The sequence below is a fragment of the Mytilus californianus genome, unplaced genomic scaffold, assembly GCF_021869535.1.
Source record: "Mytilus californianus isolate M0D057914Y unplaced genomic scaffold, xbMytCali1.0.p SCAF_5, whole genome shotgun sequence".
In the NCBI taxonomy this organism is placed as follows: Eukaryota; Metazoa; Mollusca; class Bivalvia; order Mytilida; family Mytilidae; genus Mytilus; species Mytilus californianus.
The window spans coordinates 54,688,221-54,712,470 of NW_026262701.1; the positions used below are offsets into that span (position 1 = coordinate 54,688,221).

The 24,250-nt window shown below is 32.9% G+C and overlaps 1 long non-coding RNA gene across 2 annotated transcripts in view; it reads right to left on the reverse strand.

The window, feature by feature from the left end:
- Window positions 1–3,160: 3,160 nt before the first annotated feature.
- Window positions 3,161–24,250, reverse strand: part of LOC127702648 (uncharacterized) — a 176,117-nt gene continuing 155,027 nt past the window's right edge. Inside the window, exons 1-3 of one of the 2 annotated variants that reach the window (XR_007982518.1) lie at window positions 4,725–4,809; window positions 4,370–4,444; window positions 3,161–3,630 (exon numbers count right to left, since the gene is read on the reverse strand). This is a non-coding gene — a long non-coding RNA (uncharacterized LOC127702648). Of the gene's footprint in view, window positions 3,631–4,369; window positions 4,445–4,724; window positions 4,810–24,250 lie in introns of those variants that run through there. The other variant, XR_007982519.1, reaches the window with a different exon arrangement.

Sequence of the window (24,250 nt, forward strand, 5' to 3'; positions counted from 1 at the left end):
AAGAAAACCATGGATGTTAATTGGGCCGTGACAAACTGCAAGGTATCTCAATACACTTTTTGTGGACGACGATTACATAGTCAACATTCCATAAATTTTGACTTTCATGAAATTACACCAGAATATAAGTAAACGGGTAGGCCTAGTCATATATGCAGGATACATGTGGGAAAAGGCATATCCGAAATGATCAAATGTTTTAAAATGGTATATTCTGTACGAAGACTATTCATGCAAATTTTGTCCTAAATATGTAGGCGGCGGTTCTATGATGATTTCAATGGATGTAGCATCACAAATGAAAGAAGCACTCCCATTCATAAAACATATATTTATATACGATGTATATATAGGAATAGTTGCAGCCACCTTAGGCGTAAAAGTACAGATGGAGGGTAGATTCTCACCAGACTACAAACCAGATAAAATAAGGCTGTTATACTCTACACATCGGGTTGAATCATCCAGTGCTTTAATTCACGATTGGGAAATGTTCAAAAGTAGAATCAGGAAATAAGATTCTCAATTTTTCATATATTGTATTCTGTTATTGTTGTCAGCTTTAAATTCATTTGTTGTCCAAAGGAAAAGTATACTCAATTAAAGATGATATTTTTAATAAGTGAGTTTTTTCTGGTGTGCTCTTTTAGCGAAATATGAATATTAAATTTCGGCAGAGTATTTGTGTAATTCCGTAAATACAGAATCTATTCCGTACTAATATTCGTTCTACCATGTTATTCTATTTTTAATTTTGTCGTATTACATTACATGTATTTACACTGTGGGGTGTCGAATGACGACTCTTACAAACAAACACAATACTTATTTAACCATAATTCAACGTGAATTGAAACATAAAACACACTATCCTGCAACTATTGTTCACGTAACTGATATACTAATATTGTTTATCTTTATTTTTACATGTACAAATAAAGTCTTTTATACGTAACAGTTCAATTTTGGGTCCTCTCCGCGGTTCGCGTTTAACCGCGTCAATTTCTACATGCATTTATACTCGCTACGAAACAAGATAAAAGCTCGTTGAGCCTTACTTTCCGTTTTGTTGCTAAAGCTTGTACAAATAAATTCTCTATTTTCCGACAATGTTCATGTATTGCCTTTGAGCGAGGAAGTGGATATAAAAAGAAGAAATATTATCAGCTGCTCTAAAATCGTAAGCATGCCCTGTCTAACACCTACTAGTATATAATACTTTAATTATCTAGCAATTTGTAACGAGTCAATTGGAAAGATAACTGGCCAAAAATTACAGAATCCCTGGGACAGTGGCCAATATATCCAGTTTTCTTTACTGATCGTGATGCACAATATTGAATTTTGCAAGTAATAAGACCACAATATGTCCGTCCATTTTCTAACAGACAAGTTCGAATATTTCAAGGAAGTTACTCTATTTTGTATTCTGTGTTCACATTGTCGAATAGAAAATATTTATAAATTTATTAAAAGATACTAATATAAACATGATAAACGGGATATAAATGTGCTGTTCAGAAAAGGAAATTTTCTTTTTGTAAACAAAAATATCAATATCAATGGTACTTTAAAGTCCGTTTTACTCATCGAAGTATTGATTTTTAACGTGGTAGCTCTCATGGTGACATATCAACCTAACCGAAACACAATTTCTCTTACTTCTAAATGCTGTGTCTTGGATTGAAAAATATGATACTCATTTGATAACAATCGGCTAATGATTTGTAATGGAAACCGAAATCTTAATTTAAAATTTGAGAGAAAATACCAGGGGTTGATGATATTAGTTATAACTTTGACTGAACAGTAAATGCGTGAGTGACTGTATTTTTCTTTAAAAGGAGCAAACACAAGCTCTTGAAAAGAAAAAATTGTGATATTTTTATATAAAAAGTTTTGCAGGTATATGTATATTGCTACTCAGAAAAGAAGTATTTCTATTGAAACCTAAATGACGCAAATGTCAGTTTTCTGTACACAACTTTGCAACACAAAACTTTAGATTTGCAGCGCTGTTCCCTTCCCTGAAACATAATCTATTGTAATTGCAAGTTTTTGTTTCTCTTCAACATAAAATCAAGGTATTCCTGATGTTAAGCAATGCAAAACAAAATCTTTACAATGCAGTGCAAATCTGATAGTATTCAGATTATACGTTTAAGTTTTCATAAAACTACCGGTATTCCTTATACTTAAGAATTGTATCATTTTACAGAGAAAAACATGGGAATCGCATTACCTCCAACGGAGCGAGACCACATTCGTCGAAAAGCGTCCCCTGCTTTCCTTGCCGACAAGTTCTTGGGAGTCAATAGAAAGTTTAGTTGACTGGCTTTACCTGGTAAATGTTACCTTGTGAACATGTCTTAAAATCAAACAACATGATGGTTTAGTTCTAGCATGGAATTTTCATACAAAATAATCATGTTGTTAATACTCATGTAATAGTTGCCGCTGGATTATAACCAATTACTAATCAACTAATAGAAAAATACCATGTTCAAAATGCATATTCTATTTTAGTTGTTTAGTTGTCTCGTTGGTGTTTTTTTTACGCATGTCCGTCATTTAAGATGTATACTTAAGCTGATCAACATGTAGTCTTATCAATGAATCAAAACAAAACATCTAGTAATAAATAGAATTGAGAATGGAAAGAGACAGCATTCCGATCAAAGAGCAGAAAACAGCTCAGGGCCACCAATAGGTCTTTTACACAACGAGAAAATCCCTCACCCGGAGTCAGTCTTCAGCTGTCTCCTAAGCAATAATGTAAACTAGTTCAGCAAAAATGGACGTCACACTAAACTGCGAAACATATAAATGAACCACAATTAAAAAAGAAATACAAGACTAACAAAGGCCAGAGGTTCCCGACGTGCGACATACGCAAAAATGCGGCGGGGTTAAACATGTATTGTGAGGTCTCAACCCTCCCCTTATACCTATAGGCAGTGTGGTAGAAACAAACACGCAGCAAAAAAAATGATTATTCAAGTATAAGTTACATAAAACACTATCGTCCTGAACATGCATGAAATATTTACCACTGGACGTTATGTAACCAACAACCAATCAATCAAAAAGCACGAAACCAACACATCAATGCGTGTGTTAAGTTTTTAATCGTTAACATAGAAGTTATCAACACAACAAATATAGTTAATATTTCTTTAATATTCATCAAATTATATTTGAGTCACTCCTTCAGTTTTTTTCAAAAGTTCCCGGGCTTTATCAAAGCTGCAGTAAACAGATTATAAAATTCATTTCCATGAAGACGTGTCCCGGATTGCATTTGAATCCAAAGCTTATCTCCTCCTGACAGTGCCACGTTTACTGTCTGCGATGCCATGTCATATGGACCTCCTGTGTATAGCCATACCAAAATCTGTCCATTTTTCATTAAGGAAAGATGAGATCCCTTGTTCGGAGGAGTCATCATAGAAGCAGAGATAGAGTAAACACCGGGCGTTTTAATAGTAAAAACACCTGTAGCGGAATCGTAACAATTTCCAATGTTAGCAAGAACCCGGCTGTATTTGACAATTTTTCCTTTTGACAATGTTACACCATTTGTAGATAATGTAGCTGTAAAGGCAGTATATGAAGAAATTGGAGGTTCCCCTGAAAATAGAAATGATTATCCATTGCATGGTGTACAGATATGCATATTAAAAAGCATATGCACACATATAATGGTATAGAATAAAATTGTCCCTGTCTGTAAGAATTTTACACAGCAATCAGTCAAACACACATTTTACAAATAACACGTGTATAAATCGTCTCCCGTCCTGCTTCTTTACAGAAGCCTTTATAGGTAATATGAAATCACTTTAAACGTCATCATTGATTTTGGGGTTTGCTTTGTGTTTATAAGAAATTTCAACTTCTTTCTAAGATAAACAAAACAACGGTTGGGGATTACGAAACAAAAACAACAAAAAATCTGCGAGCATTGTTCTAGTTATAGTGCAACAGGATATAACTATGCAAAGAGTGACCAGTGTAATAATGAATGATAATAATACGATTTTCCTCCGGTTTCTGAATCAAATAATGATAATGTTTGTTATATTTTTTGACAGTGTACGTTCATGTCGATATATCTGCTTTACATTAGAAAATGCATATTGTTAGTTATTTTAGCATACAGTTGTTGATCTTAAATGTTCAAAGGCTTTTTTTTTCAAGTTTACATTGATTGATTGATTGATTGATTGTTTGATTGATTGATTGATTGTTTGATTGATTAATTTTAAAAAAGGCCATATCTCTACGAGTTGCTTACATTCAATACATTTTTTAAATATCAATATATACGTTTAGATCTGCCATTTTTGAACGTTAAAATTATACTCACCTTTACATGAAGAAAGTTTTGCTTGAAGTGCTGTCAGCCTGTTCGATAAAAAATCGACTTCTGTTTTTGTTTGCTCTAGAACAGAACAACACAACAACGTTCATTTGATTTGTTACACGCATGATAGGAACACAATATACTCAAATTGCACAATTTTCAGTTTGTACTTTGAATAAGTGTTAGAATTTCTTGCATGCTAAATTAAGAAATATTACTTAGTACTATAAAGGAAAAACACGAGGTAAGTGATCAAATTAAATCTTATTTTGCATATTACAGAAAATATATAGAACATACATGTATGCAGTTAAAATAATAAACCAGTGTAAAAATGAATATGTAAGCTGTTTCTTACGTATAATCAATGGATTATTACACTTCTCTGAATAAATACTTCCAAGTGATACAAGAAAGATAACCTCGAAATACATTTCTAACGGTGAGATGTAAGCGTTTTGTTGTTGTAAATTTACTTCGTATATATAAGTAATGCATTGCATGTCACTCCCTGCATTTTGATATCATGTTTCAATATAATTATCAGTTAGTGTGGAAAGGCAAGGTGACATTTTGTGTCGCTTTTAACCAGCTTTCGGGGAAATCAGTGCAACTATTAGTTGTTTATACTCGACCTTGTTCATCAGCAACGTAAAATTCAGAGGTTGTTAAAAACTGACATTTTGTTTTTGTGTTGCTTCTTAGAAATTCCAGCCACAATAATCATAATTCCCCATACTGCGTCGTTGCCAATCTTACGATACAACATCGCATGCTCTAGATAGTATTCAAGTTTTATCCTATCCATAACGTATCAAATACACCAAACTACTTTCAAAGGGAATAACAGTTTTTCACCATTTGGTAGGTTGATAAATTCAAAATTCGCGCGGAATATCAAAGACGTATTAATACATATAATTAAGGGTTAAGGTTAGGGATAACTCAAACCGGGACTACTTTCATTGAAAACTGTGATACTAAGTTCACACTTTGACCGTTGATAATAACATTTATTGACATCCTTGATTTTTATTGGTTTAACGTAGCTATACGGTATATATGTTTTCGGTTGGGTTTGTGGTAATACATCTTTAGTTTTTCTCTAGACTTTTATTCGTTTTTTTTGTCGTTTATTTTCCTACTATGATGTTGTCACAAAGAGCATTTTGTTTTACTTTGATTTAAAGTTTTGAATTCGAACTTGTTATCGTGCAGTTTTTTATTATATGAGCATTCATCAAAGATTTTGATAAAAGGAAGGGATCAAATTGATAAATGAATGCACGGGAACATTTTTTTCGTGAGGGGACGTGTAAATATACTCAATAAATCATTGCTGCAGGTGTAATTCCACCAAATCACAGTACGTCACATCCGGTTGCATACGGAAATTAAAAGGGTCGAAAAAAAATATTCCCTTGAATTTGACAGTTGTATGAAATTAATCCCACATTTCATTGCAGTAAAAAATATCTGATTCATAAACATATATCTTGGGTGTTTCAAAGCACAATTTTTCTAATTGGTGTTTCTATAGATATTTTGGAAACCTGAGGACACACTGTTACTAAAGCTTGTACACAGGAAAAAGGGGTGAAAATGTGATTGGATAACTTTAAGTGATGGTTATTTTCTTATATGCAATGAAATGTTATGTGAAATTTTGTCTGTAGTACTGGACAGGATAAAACTTTACTCATGCCAAGTATTTCTTTATTTGAAACAAATATAAATTCTGCACAATGTTTTGAAAAGTGCAAATTTAACAAGGACTAATAGGAGAAAAACAATGGTGGTATAACACCTGTAAATGTGACATCTGTATTTTATAGAATCCTCTCCAAATATCATTGAAGGTTTCCACAAATAAAAACCTCAAATAAGTAGGATGATAAGAATAATTTGAAGAAAGGTAAATTAATTGGAGAAGATGTTTGTAGAAATATCAAAATTTCATTATTGTAGCGAAGATATAATCGTACTCAAAGATACAGAAAACACGTTGATACGTTGTCCGATAATTTTGCTTTTTGTCCGACACTTTTTCTTTTTGTCCGTTGCTTTTGGTCCGTTTTGCTATTTGTTCGCTGATTTTGTTTTATGTCCGATATAAAAATGTGTATAATTTTTGCAGGTTTCACTTTGAACTTCGAAACACCATGCCCTTTTTGGAGTTAAATACAGACCATACTCACTTTATAAATGATTTGTACATGAAATATTCGTTTCTTTCACTAGATATAAGAAGATGTGGTATGAGTGCCAATGTAACAACTCTCCATCTAGTATGATCAATATGATCTGAATTTACCGCTCACTTACGTTTAAAATGATTCATTGGAAAAGTTTTAGAAGATCGTTCTTATGAGCATTTATAATTTTGACATACATTTAGTTTCGCCTGAGAAGAGCGCAACATAATGCAAAATATAGGTATGCAAGTCCGACGTCATTATCTTTTGGTATATATTTCTTTTATTTCAGATGTGAAGAAGATCCGAATGCTTCAAATTTTGCATACTAAAGCTTTATGTTTCAATGACATAATTTTCAATTGTCCTTGATTTAATTTTCGTTGTTTCGTTTGTGTATAGGCTGATTGTAGGGTGCACATGTCCGACCGGTAGATTTCAACTAACTTTTTGTCAATGTTCTGTTTTTATGGTTCGTTTTTTTTCTGATGATTTTTAAGCAATGGGTCAATTACAATTAGCGTATGCAGGACTTGTTATTTTCACTAGAATATTGAACGGGGTTTATCTAACATTGACCTTATTTTCATGTGCAATTGGTCGATGCTTATTTTTCATGAGATTTTGGTGGGTTTTTTTTATAATCTCATAGTAGACGAAGTATATTTTCTGAAATGATTGTAATGTGAACATACTATTCGCAAATAGTATGTCTGAAATTTAATACATTTTATGGTTTATTTGTTTGTCTTAATGAGTGTGGTATCTTAGATACAATAGGTGGACAATATTGGTTGTATTGGATGATTGCAATATATAGATGTCTAATTGCATGTAAACTGACACTGCCCTTACTATGTCATTCATCGATCAATCATAAGTTCTCGACATAAGCTAAATTTAATTTATGTATGATTTACATATCCGACAAGAAGTGGCAATCTGACCTTGACCTCAGTTTCATTGTTCATTGGTCAATTTTAAGTATTTGTGGTTATAGGTCTGTATCTCGGATAATAATTAAAACATTCATGAAAGATGTATAACTGTATTCTCCAAACTCGCGTTTCCCTACAAAGGATTCATCAGTGACGTTCAATTAAAAAAATATATGGAACTTAAAATAATGGTAAGATTGCCAATGAAACAACTCTCTACAAGAGACCAAATGTCTTTGATGATAGAGACTACATGACAACGTACGACACTCAACGCGGAGCAGAAATCTTCACCTCATAAACAATCAAAAACGTGAAAATCATCGGCATCATTTGTAATGCATAAACCTAAAAACCGAAAAGACAGCGTTAGAATAGATACAAGAAGATGTGGTATGAGTGCTAATGAGACGACTCTCTCATCTAAGTCACAGTTTGTAAAAGTAAACCATTATAGGTCAAAGTACAGTCTTCAACACGGAGCCTTGGCTCACACCGAACAGCAAGCTATAAAGGGCCATAAAAATTACATGTGTAAAACCATTCAAAGGGGAAAACGAACGGTCTAATCTATATAAAAAACGAGAAACGAGAAACACATATGAACCACATAAACAAACGACTGGACATCAGACGTCTGTTTGACCTTGATCAATATTGTGATAGTCAAGTTTTTCAGATACTTTTACTAATCGGTCAACTTGACTTATTTTGTTGACCCATTTTCTCCAAGACTATTTTGCCGACAATAATACCAATTTTCCAATCATGATTTCTTTGATAGAGGGTTGCTGCTCACAAAGAAGCTGTTAAGCCAAGAGTTCCAAGTGGTGAAGTTGAAATCACCCCCTCGTAAGTTTTACGGACGCCATCAAGAGTTGATTGACCGTTATGGAATATCTGTTTCACAGATGATAGAGGATAGGTTTCAAATGTCTTAACTACAATCCCGTCCCCTTTTCCCTGAATGTGGCCTACTGAATTAGACTTGTTACATGGTTTGTACTAGCATGAGCAACACGATGAGTGCCACGTGTGTAGCAGGAACTGCTTTTAAAAAAGAAGATGTGGTATGATTGCCAATGAGACAACTCTCCACAAGAGACCAAATGACACAGAAATTAACAGCTATAGGTCACCATACGGCCTTCAACAATGAACAAAGCCCATAACGCATAGTCAGCTATAAAAGGCCCCGATATCACAAATGTAAAACAATTCAAACGAAAAACTAACGGCCTCATTATTGTACAAAAAAATTAACGAAAAACAACAGCAACAAACACCAACCACTGAATTACAGGCTCCTGACTTGGGACAGAAAACATACATACAGAATGTGGCGGGGTTATACATGTTACCCTTCCTGAGCACCTGAGATCACCCCCAGTTTTGCTGAGTATGTTATGTTTTTTGTACTTTAATTGTTTGTGTGTTTGTCTTTTTCTTTTTTAGCCATGGCGTTGTCAGTTCATTTTCGACTTCTGAGTTTCAATGCCCCCCTGGTATCCTTCGCCTCCCTCTTTAGATGGAACATTTCTACTTGAAACCTTAGATTTTCCATTTTCCTTATCTATCTGTAAGCTTGAAACATTATGTATGGTTTTATCCTGAGAAAATGCATAGCACCCTTAATTTCGTTCAGATTAAGAAATAAATTTTTGCCAAAGTTGAAGGACTTGAAATGAATAATTGCTTTGAAATGTCGATTTTACATCTTTTTTTTGTATCGAGGCATAATTATTATTAATTAATTTGAGTTGTTTAATTTATTTTTGAATTCGTTTCAGACTAGTGATGTGTTGCCTTAGTTATGGCCCTTGAAAAAAGAAACTTTGAAAATATGTAGATACAAGTATTGTTACGATTTGCATGCATAAACTAACGAACTCGTGGTTGCAAATTCAGAAAATGCCATTAGCGTTAAATATCGATCATTCCAGGGCTTAAGCGAGCTTTTTTCTGTGGTATGGGCTTTAATCACCGTTAAAAGCCGAGCGAAAACTGGTTTAAAATGATCACACTTTTGATTATTGGCTTTACTGGATAGTCATCTAATGTACAAATATACCACACAAGTTTTACACGAAACCATTGGATTGGCATGAAATTTCTGATGTCTTCTGATTTTTTAGTCAATAAGAAGTCAAACTTTCCGCTATACGGTATTTGCATGACTGTATAGATTAAAATACAAAACATAAGAAATAAAAAATTCTGATAAAAAAGTTTTAAAGAAAGAAAAATACATCTTCCTGAGGTGTAAAAAAACGGTAAATACATTTAGAAAAGTGTCTTTTGTACCACTTTCAGAGGTATCTTTCCTTCAAAATCAAAACGTATAGTCAAATTGGTAAGAAGGAATTGTGAAAATTATATGACATTCATATGAGTTCTTAAACATACAAATCCCTCTTATTGTTTTAAATGTTATAATCGTTTGAATGAATTGTACAAGTAATCCATACTTTCACGACTACCCTCTGTCATTAAGGGCATACAATACAATTACAGGGGAGGTAATGGCGTTGCTAAAGTAAAATGTAAATTTCGCAAGGTCAAACTGTGACATATCGGGAAATGACTGGGTTTTTTTTGTTATTTAAACTGATTTAACTTGAAAACGAGTATATGGACCCCTCTTTTTTAAAATTGCATTATGTTTGATTACGTATGAAGTTTATTGGTACCAATTTTAATGAAAAAGTCAACATTGATTTTTTTTTAAAATTTGATGAATATACCGCACAAATACCGTTTTTCCTAAAATTCCGAAACTTTTTTAAACATTAACTATTTTCAAAGAACTGTTGAACATTCTAAGAGATGAGTAAAGAAGATTTTCATAATTTTTGTACAAAAATCCGCTTGTGTTTATTTGTTGAAATAAAAAAGTTAGGTGTGTCTATCAAAAGGATAGAAATGTCCAAAAAACCGAAATTTTGACCCCTTTTATCTCTTAAAGTAGCACATGAAGGTATATTTTAATTACATAATTGAATTGCGCAAAAGGGATCTTTTAATAATAGGCCATGTCCAGGGAGACATAAAGCAACAAACGCCCCAGCAGGACCGATGCATTTGTCTTAAACATCTCCGATATCGATTCCGCGTGGCTTTCTAATTGACACGAGTTTCCATTGGTGTTCATGGTAAAACCTTCGGAGCTATATCAGTTTGCGTGGAAATTAATAAAGAGCACGGCGACCTTTCCTTGGTGATATTTTAATGGCCGTCCGGCGTAAAAAAATATCTGTTAACCAACAACCATCTTATGTGTACCAAACGCCGTCAGCGATGGTAACACAGACAATTTGCTACCTTCGTGGACCAAAGTCTGGCTTTTCGCGGGATCCTATTAAACATTTAGTGTTGTCACTACCATGTGCTGTAGAGATTTCGTTGCACAACATGACAGAAACATTCTTTATTAGGACTCTATGTTGATAATTCGACATTGGATGTTTCATATATCCATTGTAGCCGAAAAATGATAATGAAACATTTTTGTTTGATATCGATCTATTGTTTGAATTGTAAATTTTTTTTTTAAAGATTATCATTTTGGATATAGATTTTATTTTTGAAAAAGCAAGTGTTGGACTTTTATCGCCACTCAGTTCATGTAAGCTGTCATTTTTGTTTTTTAAATGTGCTTATCGGAGTCCTGGACTGCATTCCAGCGGCTTTCATTCGTTTACTTTTGTGTACATTTTATACAGACCAGTATTTTTTCAATTGTTTTTACCAATATTTTAGCTGCATGTAACATCTTGAACACTCAGAACAGCGAAACAAAATTTAGATTTCAGAAATAAATAGCCTTTAGCCATCAACGAATAGCCGATAACTTTTCAAGAGTTGTTTTCGTTAAAGGATGATTCCTTTATTTTTGTGCAATTTTTGCTCTTAACAACAAAAAAAAAAGATAAAAAGAACATTACGTAAAGCATTAAGTATCACCTATAGTATTTTACAACCTTCATTGGTGGTAGTTCATATATATTTCTGCTGTTTTTTTGTATATAAGTTATTGTCCTGAATAAACATCTTTATGCGTTTGTGCGTTTTTGCGTTTCAGTTTTTATTGTGATATTTCTTCTATCAGCCAAGACAAACTTTAAATTCGGCCGTTATAAATGTTTTCGCCAGAAATCCATGTATAATTATTTAATAGCTACAAATTCAATTTATACAATATTCGGAATCTTTAAAAGATGCAGATGGGAATTTTTGGTCCTTATGAATGTGTTCGCAAGGAATTAAATTATAACTCCGTGTAGGGTCATCAAAAAGAAACTATTTAGGACCCCCTTAGAGTATAAAAATCTTCCAAGACAACGGGTACGAAAGTCCAGTTAAACATATGTCTTTTTTAAACATAATATTAATGGACCTGGCACACTGAAGTCTTGTCCAAAATATGATTTTAATACGACACAAACGGAGCAGGATTTGCTTACCCTTCCTGAAAACCATAAAGCATCACGGTCTTTTACAGGGTTCTTGTTGCTCAGATTTTATTTTTCAATGTTGTGTTGTGTGGACTGTTGTGTGTCTTGTTGTTTTTCATTTTAGCTGTGGCTTTGTTGGTTTGTTTCGACCTTTTTTAGTGTGATTCCCCATTTGGTATCTTTTGCCTCTCTCTTATATATGATACATGTGTATCACAATAATTATATATATGTAAGCGTTCATATGCATGTATATGGATACAATATTAAATGTTGAATTAAAATAGTCATAATAATTAGATGAGTGAAAAAAAGAAAATGAAGAAATGGAAAAAAAGGGGACGTAAACAGGAGAAGTAGAAGGCAAGATATAAGGATATTTGTACGTGTGAGGAGTTGGCATTCTTAGTGTTTTACACAACAAGGAATATTTTAGATCGTGTTATATAGACAAACGCTTATTCATTCTGGTCGTTAGTTAGTCTGTCATCCTCAAACGTGTTAGCAATGGTGTACCTTCTCAAATTTGTAGAATACATGGGATATTCAAAGATTTAGACGAACATGTTCGAAACTTTATAATAGTTTAAAAATTGATCAAATCAAATAATCCATGTGTGATGGTTTCGTTATTGAAATTCTAAATATGTTCAACCGCGCTAAATATTATATATGACAATCATACAAATAAGTCAGGAACGGGGGTTCAACCTGTAATTTAGTAGTTGTTGTTTGTTTTTGTATATCATATTTGTTTGTCGTATACAGTTTTGTAAATCAATCTAGCCGTTGGTTTTTCTCGTTTGAATTGTTTTACTATTATGGTAAATGGTGTCGGCGTTTGCTGCATGTGGAAGTGCATACATTTACGACATTTTATAGCTTATACGCAATTTCTTCTTTCCGCTAGTGATACATTGTATATAGTCACCATTTTCACTGATATACGAACGGCCGTCTGTCCGTCGCTCCAAAATATTTTGCAACATTTTGGTTTAAAAATTTCTTTTAAGTCTGGTAATAATTTCGTCATATTTCCAACAACTTTGTTTTTTTTTAAACATTACAAACATTACAAATATAACAAACTATGCTTAAACTTTTGGAACACTATCGCAAAGTTTAAGGAAGACATGTGTAGCTATTTATTGAGATAAACTGTATTAATCTTTAAATTTCGGAATTATCTAGCAACTATTTCCAAAAGGCGTACCGTTAAGACGTTCGAGGATATTGAAGTAATATGGAAACTTTGGTTAACACAACAGCATTGTCAGCCAAGTAGTTTATTGTTGTTTGACAAACTAGAAAAGAGGGGGAAAGTAATGAAATGGCTACTTAGTATTTACTTAATTTTTATAACGAAATAGATGTGCACAATATTTAAGATACAGATAGTACATTTCTAAATATAAAACACTTTTTTGATAGAAACATTTGAAATAAATACATCAACAGTGATTATTTTAAAATTGGTCAAGTCTGTAGGGCGTCAAAAGTAGAAGTTATTGTTTTATTTTATTTTTCTCCTCACTGAAATGCGATACTTTTAATACTAATCCGTAAATGTGATTAAGTTTTCGGTATATTTCTTATCAATAGAGTATGCATGTACCAACCAAAGAAATACGACTTTATCCCCGGCTTAGTATATTTCTAGGAGTTTGATTGGTTAACGCACGTCGTTACAAAACCCATAGCCCCTGGGTGTCGCTAACTCATATCCCCGGACGTTGCTACCCATTACATCGAGGAATTTCACGCGCGTTTTCCTTAGTTCCATGGTTGTTCTTTATGAAATATCGAATTCTGCAGGTTTTCCATGATGTCTGTATAATTAAATACGTAATCCACTAACGATTTTATCTTATTATATCGATTATTTGAAAATGCATCACTATGCAGCCACATTGTCAATGATTGGTACTACTGACCTAGCTATGCAAATGACCCACGTTGACATCACACCGTTTATGATGTAACTCTCACAACATTGCGCGCCAAATTCGACCCATTTCAGTTTATCTGTCTCTAGTTTAAAAACGTCTTATATTTGTCTACCTGTAGGGTTCTACCAAAGGTAGTACCCTACACCCAGTTAAAAATATGTCAAATTCCCAGATTTCAATAAAAGATGCTTAAAAAATGAAAAAAACGTTGCTTTCACGTTAAACTTTGTGGTCGAATTTCTCTAAAAATCGCCAGATTTAGACTAAGACCGGGGATACATTCGTTATCTACGTTCATATCAGTAGATATGGATATGAACGTAGATAACTAATAGTATCCCGGGTTATTACTCCTGAAAAGAGAAATGAAATCAAATCTAGAACTAGTCTCGATTACCCAGACGGTTGAATTTTACAAATCAATATGTGATACAAGTGGAAAATATCAATGAATTAAAAAAAAATATTATAATCAAACATAACTCTGTTAAAAAATTGTGTATTTACAATAAGTAGTTTTTAAGTAAACAAGTTAGTTAAGTTGTTTAAACGAGTTATTTAAGTCGTTAAAACAAGTTAGCTAAGTTGTTAGCTAAGTCGTTATAACAAGTAAGCTAAGTCGTTATAACAAGTAAGCTTAGTCGTTATAACGACTTGAAAATAAAACTCCAATCAAATAAAAACCAAAAACTGCTAATTTTCCTTAAAATTACCAATTCCGGGGCAGAAACCCAAAAACGTGTTGTCTGATGTGTCTGAAAAATTTCGGACAGATAGATCTTGAACTGATGAACATGTTTACCCCATGTCAGATTGGCTTTAAATGCTTTAATTTCAGAGATATAAGCCAAAATCTACATTTTACCCCAATGTTCTATTTTTAGACATGGCGGCCATCTTGATTATTGGGGGGTCATCGGATACTTTTTTGAAACAAGATACCCTAAGGATGATTTTGGCCATATTTGCGTAAATTTTGCCAGTAGTTTCAGAGGAGAAGATTTTGTAAAAATCAACGACGATGACGGATGCCAAGTCATGAGAAAAGCTCATTTGCCCTCTGGGTCAGATGAGCTAAAAAAGCAAAACGGACAAAAAGCAACGGACAAAAAGCAAAAGTGTCGGACAAAAAGCAAAAATATCGGACAAAAAGCAAAACGGACAAAAAGCAACGGACAAAAAGCAAAAGTGTCGGACAAAAAGCAAAATTATCGGTCAAAAAACAAAAGCGGACAAAAAGCAAATTGCGGACAAAAAGCATCGCATCACACGTTATGACAGCTGAAGAGTATAGACTCTTCCCTTTTGGTGGTGTGTGGGCTATGTAAACTTGTACACTTGAAGGGTCATTCATTTAACAGTAAATGTTAGATATTTTCTTTATCATACATTAGTTTTGTTTAGGTGAATTAAAATTTAATATAATTCTTTTTTTTATCAAATCATATTATCGTTAGAATTAGAAAAATAGTATTCTTAAGCCATAATTACATTGATTTTTGATACACATGTAAGCTTATGAGACTTGTATTTCTGGTAGTACAACATGTTTCAAATTTTTACATATAATATTATTATATGCATTAGATTAAAATCATGTTAAGAGCTATACAGTGTTGTTGAAGACAATTTTTAAACACTGTAAATTAACAGTTGCAAGTTTTACATTTTTCCATAACATTTTGCGTCGTATTTTAATAGACATTAGAATTAACTTATATACGAAGATGGTACATATATTTAGTTTCGATAGACATTAAGCTATGTTTCAGAAGGTTATTCTTAATACGAAAAAAAAAAAACCTCGAAATGTACAAAAAATCTTTCGAAGTTACAGTATTTAGAAATCTTTCAGTATTTATATTTTTGTTAGATAATGAAAAACAAGGTATATGATGTATTAATTCATCACACCAAATCCATACAAGTTCTTCACAGAACTAAAAGCAAGAATACAGCGTCCCAATTGTTCCTCATCTTAAAGTCTCTGTGTGGCCATAATCAACGGGGATTTTATATAGTGAAAACACAGATGCGTTTAATAAATATATATGCATAATTTGTTGAATATAAAAGCGCTTTGAGCATGTCCTTTATTGTTCCCATACCTATTTTTTTACACGATCTTTAGAAATATAGGTGTGGTCATTTAATAGAATAATATGTTTGATTCATTTTTATTGTTAAAGATTGATATACTATAACGACAGAATCGTGTTCGATGAAAGAGGCTATATTTGAGAACAACAAGAATTTACAATTGTCTGTAAGAGTCAGAAAAACATTTCTATCGGTTTTTTTCATACCTAATTTTTGAACATGGTTATCATTTTAAGAATTCGTTCAAATGTCCATTTTTGTAAATTATTTTTTACTGCGAAATTTGAATATCGAACCGGCTGCTGGTGGCCAGTTGGATTTTGTGAAGATCGAACAACAATTAACGAACCGGCCACTATCTTCGTGTAAAAAAATAAAACTGGTGTACAGCCCAACATTTTTAATGAAAATACAACCTGAATAAGTGTAGAAGTACATGCTTGTGCTGCTATTTTCTATTTAAACATCATCTTTTCATCTAATTGATTCATTTAATTTTATTATTTTGTTCTTTATTTATTTGTTTATTAATAAATTGACCATTACTTAATTAATTGTTGTTTGCCTTACGTCCAATGGCAAATATTTCATGCAAGTTTATAACGAGAAGAAATTTACAATAAATACAATAAGTAGTTCGTCCAATCGGTAGTTGACCGGTATGATGGACGGGTTTGGAATGCCACTGCAAAATGAGGGTACATCGGATATGGAGAAGATATCAATCTTGCAACATATCACCTACGGACCCTGCAAAGAGTTGTTACAAGGGTTTTTAAATGTACATATTTTTCTTTCCCTATTGATAATTTTCCCTTTTTGGACGGTGATGTTCCTTTGGCACCGTCTTACGGTATTCATTTATCCCAACTCGTTCGCTATGCTCGTGTCTGTAGTGACGTTTTGGATTCCAATGAGCGTAATCTATGTATTACTAGTAAATTATTAAGTCAGGGATTTCGCTACCACAAATTACTTAAAATCTTTAGTGAATTCTTCCATAAATACAAAGATTTGGTCTGCAAGTTTGGCTGTACCTGTAGAAAACTTATTTCATACGGTATAGCACAACCTAAATTTTACGGTGATGTTGTAAACCGAGCATGGAAATTAAGATACGATCCGGGTCATCTTATCAATCCTTTAAATACATTTATTCTAAAAGGTTACCTATTCAACACTGTTATTAAATCTTTTAATATTATATTAATGGTATACATATTGATTGTGTTATCAGTAAATTAAAACCATACTAAATATTACACATATTTACTTTCACGGTACTGTCGATACCTATAGTTTGGCATTGCACAAGGTCATGTTTTTTTCCTGACTGTTAATGACGTCTTTACACTTCATCTATTGGATGTTGGATATGTACTGATTGATATTTTAGTGTTAGATGTATGATTTTTTTTATTACTTGTTATTGGCTTTGAACTAGCTGTCAGTAACTGCGAGTACTCTCAGATCTGTAATTAGTGTCTTTTTGTTGTGGGGATTTATAAGTACCCGTCCACGTCCCCTCTGCTTTTTTGTTAAATGTATTTCTATTTGTATCGATCTGATTAGTTAAGCCTTCTTCAACTGACTTTTATAATTTGTTCTTATGTTGTACTGTTACACCACTGTCCCAGGTTAGGGGGAGGGTTGAGCGCTCACAAACATGTTTAACCCCGCCACATTCTTTATGTGCCTGTCCCAAGTCAGGAGCCTGTGGTTCAGTGGTTGCCGTTGGTTCATGTCTGTCATACTTGTTTTTCGTAAATTGTTTTGTTATAAATTAGGCCGTTAGTTTTCTCAATTGAATTGTTTCATGTTTTTCATGTCGGGGCCTTTTATAGCCGACCATACGGTATGGGTTTTTCTCATTGTTGAAGGCCGCACGGTTGCCTATAATTGCTTACATCCACTTCATTTGAACTTTCCGACCGTGCGAGGGATGTCTATCCAGTCAAGGTCGTTAAAACTTCCATTTGTTTTTTGTTTGAACTTTGATGGATAGTTGTCTCATTGGCAATCATACCACATCTCCTTATTTTCATATAGAGCGTGACACCCTCTTTACATTAGGTATCGGATATAACATCCCAAATTCCTATGAGATGTGGTTTTGAATTTATACATCCCACACAACCAAACGGACGACCAAATAAAACTAAAACAAAGCTTTTACTAATGGTCGGAAGAAGACCAATGATATCATATTTCTTTTACCTCAGTGAATCCTTGGGATTAAAAAGAGCTTATTAAGATAACGATATAATAGAAAACAAAAACAACTGTACTTGCAATAAATAAGATAAATGCCCAAAAAAAAATCAACTCGCAGTTACGAAAAGCAAGCTCAAATTACTTAACATGTTGATTTGAAACCATCCCGTCATACATTCTTATATCGGATGCTGTATATCATACTAGACATGCTAGAAGGTTTTATAAGTCAACGTCATAAAAGGTACATAAAAGCATGATCATCTGCATTTTTTGGAATAAACTATTGTACAGAATTTCAATGCTGAAAAACAAAGGAAACATTTATGAAATGCTTCGACCTATAACTTACCGAATTGATGTTAATCCCAAAAAAACAAAAACTACAAGAAGCAGTAATGACGACAACATAAGGATTACCAATACGTCTGTATCAAACTATAGAGAAAACGACAGGATAATTTCTAACTTGTTAGCTTGTTCATAAAGGAGAGGCGAAAGATACATGTACAAAAAGGAAATTCAAACTCATTAGTCGAAAAAACAACCTGACAAAGCCATGTCAAACAAAACGAAAAATGACAAAAAGACAAACAACAGTATACAAAACACAAGATAGAAAACCATCGACTGAGCAACACGAACCCTACCAACAACTGAGGGTGATCTCAATTGCTCCAGAAGGGTAGGCAGATCTTGCTCCATAATTGGCACATTACTAATATTACCGTAATAAAGCTCGATATAAAAATACCACGAGAATTCCTGTCCTAAATTCTACATAACATATTTATATATATTTGTGTTAATATCTGATAACCATTTGACCAAATATATAATATCCCTTTAATGTTACGTTCATTAAAATTAGAGACATCACCGTTAACACGCACATATTTAAAAAAAAAGAGAAACATGTCGACTCCGTAAGAACAAACAAAGTATCCCGATCCGAAATCAACGTAGGGATCCGAATCTCGAGGAGCAATAAATGAAAAGTTTGTAACGGTGGGTAGGTAAAATCTGGATCCGATTCCCACGGAGCATAGTTCCTCAGTGGGATTCGGATCACGATTTTTTTTTAACCACCGTTACAATACCGAATTCGACAGTACAAGATACATAATATATTTCAGGTAGGTTTTTTTTTATCGGTTTCAGATAGAAACGGTATTATCGATATACAGGCAAACGTTTTTGAACATTATATTACCCCTGGTTTATGGTTGGGTTCGTGTTTCTCAGTCTTTATATTTCTTTTTGTTTCTCTGTTGTGTTTTGTAGACTCTTGTATCATTACGTCGCTTTTCGTATTTTTTTACATTGCGTTGTCAGTTTGAATATCACTTTGGCATCTTCTGTCTCTCTTATACAAGATTTCAATATACTTGCTTATTGAAAAAAAATGAAGTCCTGTATTAACATTTGTATACTAAGTTTTAAAATATGACGTTACCTTGGGATATTTTTCGTGTTATACCATAATAATTTAATTTTGGATGTAACGCATCTTCTGATTGGCTGACGTTGTTTTGTTTATCAGCTCATAGACATAATTTTGTCATGTGACCGTGACGTCATCAACGTTTTTTTATGGTTTACTCAGGTTTAAAATGGAATTTAGAATTAAATTATAAGAAATGACTGTAATATTTTTTCTGTCTATTCGAAATAACATAAAAAATGTGGTGCACACTATAAAATAACCCGCTACGCGGGTTATTCAGTGTGCACCATATTTTTGATGTTATTTCTTCATAGACAGAAAAAATATTACAGTCATTCCTTAAATATTTAACTCTAATAATAAATTAATCATGTCCCTCGGTTGTTTGTTTTTGAATTTTTTTAAAGGGCGTTTGCTGTTTAGGAGCACATTACCTTATTCATCAAATCTATAGTGTCACGCAAGACTTAAATAGCCCTTTTTTTCTGAACTGAAATTATATACAGGTGTGATCCGGGCCTTGCGTTTTATGCACGGTGTCTTCGTGTACTGTCAGTTACGTTGCTTTTGAAATTACTATGAAATATACTACAAAATACAGCCACCGACATAAGAATGAAGAACACCATGATGTTCTCCTAGCAGATACATTATCTTTATTTTGTGTTCATATGTGATATTTTAAATCTATTTTATCATTATTAAAGTGTCACCATCTTTTTAATCTTCTGTTTTGTATTGGTTGTCTCATGCACCTTTAGTAGTTCACTGATCGAAATATAAAGTTTGTTATCTAAAATATTCCAGTTTAACCCCGCCATGTGTTCATTTGACTCTGTAAAGCGCCAGGATTATCAGTGGTAATCTTTTGTATTATTTTGATGTAGTTTTGTCATTTTTAGGTTGTTTTTATTGATTGCAGATTTCTGATAGTCTCGGTTGATATGTATCACACAATTTGGTAAAATAGGAGCGATTCAAAGTTTGACATATTGTATCATGTGTATAGACACCGGGGGAAAGTTGACGATCGTATATTGACCTCTTATTGTCTTTTTGTTTTCGTGTTGTTGGGTTGTTGTCTAATTTACGCAAAAAAATAAGCTCCTTTATTTATTCATATTTAGCATTAGTCTTCTGCATTTGTATTTGATCATTAAAATGTATTTATGAATTATGTAAGGAGTGTTGGTGATGAATGGCTGCTTGTTTTTTAAAGCAAATATTCTATCCAAAATAGAAAGTTAAACAGCGTTTGACATTTGCAAAAATTGAAAATAGATATTCGTTCAAATGTTAATTTTTCATATGATTCCGTTATTTTGATTGACCGACAACAATCGCAAGCGTTCCACACTTATTTTTATTTCTCTATAAAATGTAACATTAATCATTGCACGTGCTCTCCGTGACAACGTTACATCAATATAGAGAAAAGCAAACGAAAAGCTTTATTTACTCATAATTAACTAATAATTTTATGGTAATAATACTAAGAATGTGATTGTAAGAATTGTATGCTTTTTTTGTAATTTTATAAGCTAGGATGTAAAAGCATCCAGCTTCCGTACGTACATAATATTACAAAATGTGCTTAGTTTAACGCTTTAGCATCAAAATAAAATTACAAAAAAAAAAGCATTTAATTCCTAAATAAAAATTCTGACAATACCAATTTTGACAGCCCTCGGAATCCAATGGTCATTTCCTAAAAAAAAATGAACCACTGAATGTTTCCTAAGGCATTTTGTTCCTTTGTTTCTAAAAACAGCTAGCAATTCAACGTATTTACTAAACTGTTTAAGATATTATATCATGTAGAAACTATTATACATGCACCATATTCTAAACTCGTTCTATGCACCCTCCATTCCATATTGTTTGCCTTGCAGTTACGAATGCTCAGAAAGTTCAATTTGTTGAATCCAACAGTTTGAGACAGCTGCAGCCGTAGTCCTAACACAGTGCCATTTAAAGGGCAACACCACATACAAGGGCCTGCAGCACCAGTGATGGAGTGCAAACCTCATTTGCGAAAGCAGATCTACCAGTGTCTGTGCCTACGCATTATTAAAACGGTGCTAAGACCTAATCAGTCAAAATTTGATGTTTACGTATCTCAAAATATGATGTTTTCGCATCTCAAAATTTGAAAGAAAAGTATTAAATATAGAATTTATTGATTAGTCATTACTTTTATATAAAAGATTTAGCAGTCAAACTGACAGGCCTCAAAATGTCATAAGTAATGATAACACAGCAGGTTCACTTTCAAAATGTATCATCTTGTCAGCAAAGTTATATCAATTCGGAATACATGTACTGAGTCATGTACTGATGCATTTATTATTTGTATAAAGCTATGTTTGCAACAATTTCTCATCTTACTTACTGAATTGATTACTCATATTTCAATAGTCGATAATTAGAGGTACATGTGTCATTTTTGAGAAGATTTATCATTACGCTCAGCAATTATGGTTAATAACGGCAATCTGGGAGAACCACCGACGGAACGACAGGAAAACAGGAAATCATAGTCTATTGACAATGGACTCGAACGCATCGCCACGATCTGGGTTCGAAATCACAGCCTTTTCAGTTTTCATATATAAAAGCTCAGTTAATTCCTCGTTATGCAAAGTTGCAGATTGTATTATACTCGTAAAAAAAGTTTGGAATTATCAAGAGGTGCACACCCAGTTACCATTTAAGAACAGAAGTAGCAAAATTATTGGACGAATCGAACTCTCGGAACACATGAAAAAAAATCACAAATGATTGACTTCATTTGTTTTATTAGATTCACAAGGATGACGAGATACATGGTGAAACAGTATGATCGTAATGAGATAATTGCATTCCTTTGCTTATATATAAAACTAAGGGTATGCCCTACAACGGTTAAGGTATAATTATCAGGTTTACTTAGTCGTTTATTATACAAAAGCTGGCTAAAGGAATTGACAAACCTATACCCATAGAACTATTACTACGACTCATAAACTATTTGCAGTTAGTCTGTGTTTCCTTGTAAAATAAACATTTTATTAGATTAATGTTAAAACATGTATAAGTTTTTGAGAATCTGGATCGGGTAATGACAATTACTAGAAATACACAGCGTGTCATTTACAGCCTTTCACAAAAATGATCACAATCTGTATATATCATGTTCTTCACAATTCCTTTTTCAAAAGCAGAAAAAAAAGCGTATCCAGAACATTTAGAATAGAAAAGTTTAATCAAGCAGTTATCTGCCCAGTGAGATTGTTATTAAACTTTTTTTTCAATCAGACATGTGAAAAATGGACCACTGTATTGTCATTTTAACAAAACCGGCGTTATACGTTATCAAGTTTTCTAAAGTACTCTGTGCTGACAATGCAATTAATTGATTGTAATCCTAAGGAATACAACACGCCTTCCTCTCGAATAGATGCAGCAAAACATTTTGCAGTAAATGGTCATACCGATAAAGAAATAATTACATTAGGTCGTTGGGAATTTGAATCCTTTAAACGTTATAATATATTTTAGCTTGTCTAAATGCAATATGGCTTCTTGGATCTTCAATAATTTGAGGTGCTCATGATCACTCAAGAGAACAGAGCATAAGATAGTAAATAAGGTCTCTTAAAAAGTAACAATTGTTTTTTTTTTGGCGCTGAGCAGGCAGGCAGGTCTAGTATTAGATATGGTTTGTTGGTTTTTCAATAATTTATTATGCACGTGTTCCCTCAGACAACAGACTATTAGGAAGTAATTTAGGTCTTTTAAAAAGTAACTTGATGCACGTACTTTGAGATCCGATTTCAACTGACATCAGATTTGAGTCTAGAATTGATATACGTGTGAAAGCAAATGCATTTTCTTATAAAGAATATATCATTGCACATGCTATGTTTGACTACTTGTTGCGCAAGAAAATCACTTGTATGTATGAATATTCCTTTCGTTAGTAAACACATTTATTATAGAATAATAATTACAAATTACAAAACCACTGGTGAAAACAAACATGACACCACTCCGATATGATAAATTCAGATATACATCGGATTTCATATTATCTTAGCTCCTATAAATCCTAGCATTGTTATTGGATAAAAGAGAACACGTGGAAACCGTGTATATTTAATATAAATTAACAACACAGTGTTAACGTACATTGTAAACTTCGTAATACTATTTTTTTTCAAGCTTTTAGACAAAAACATGTTTTAGACTAACTTAAGACGCTGACTTACTCACTGTAAATAATTAAAAGTTTAATGCTGTGTTAAAATGGTGATATCAAGGTTTCTTTGATATTAAATTGTTATTGTTGGCATTTGTTTTTGTACACGTAGTTTCTTAATGTTGAAGACTTGATCACTGTAATACTCCACCAGACAACAAATATTGCTTTCAATTGGTGACTCATATTGATCACTACAACAGCAAGTTAGAAATATATTCATTTTAAAACTACGTCTAAATTCTCCATATTAAGATAGTGAGTAAGATAAAGTAGTTACGCAGTTTGCTAGTGACTAACGAATATATATATGGCTCTCGCCCAATATGAAATTTACTGACCCCGTA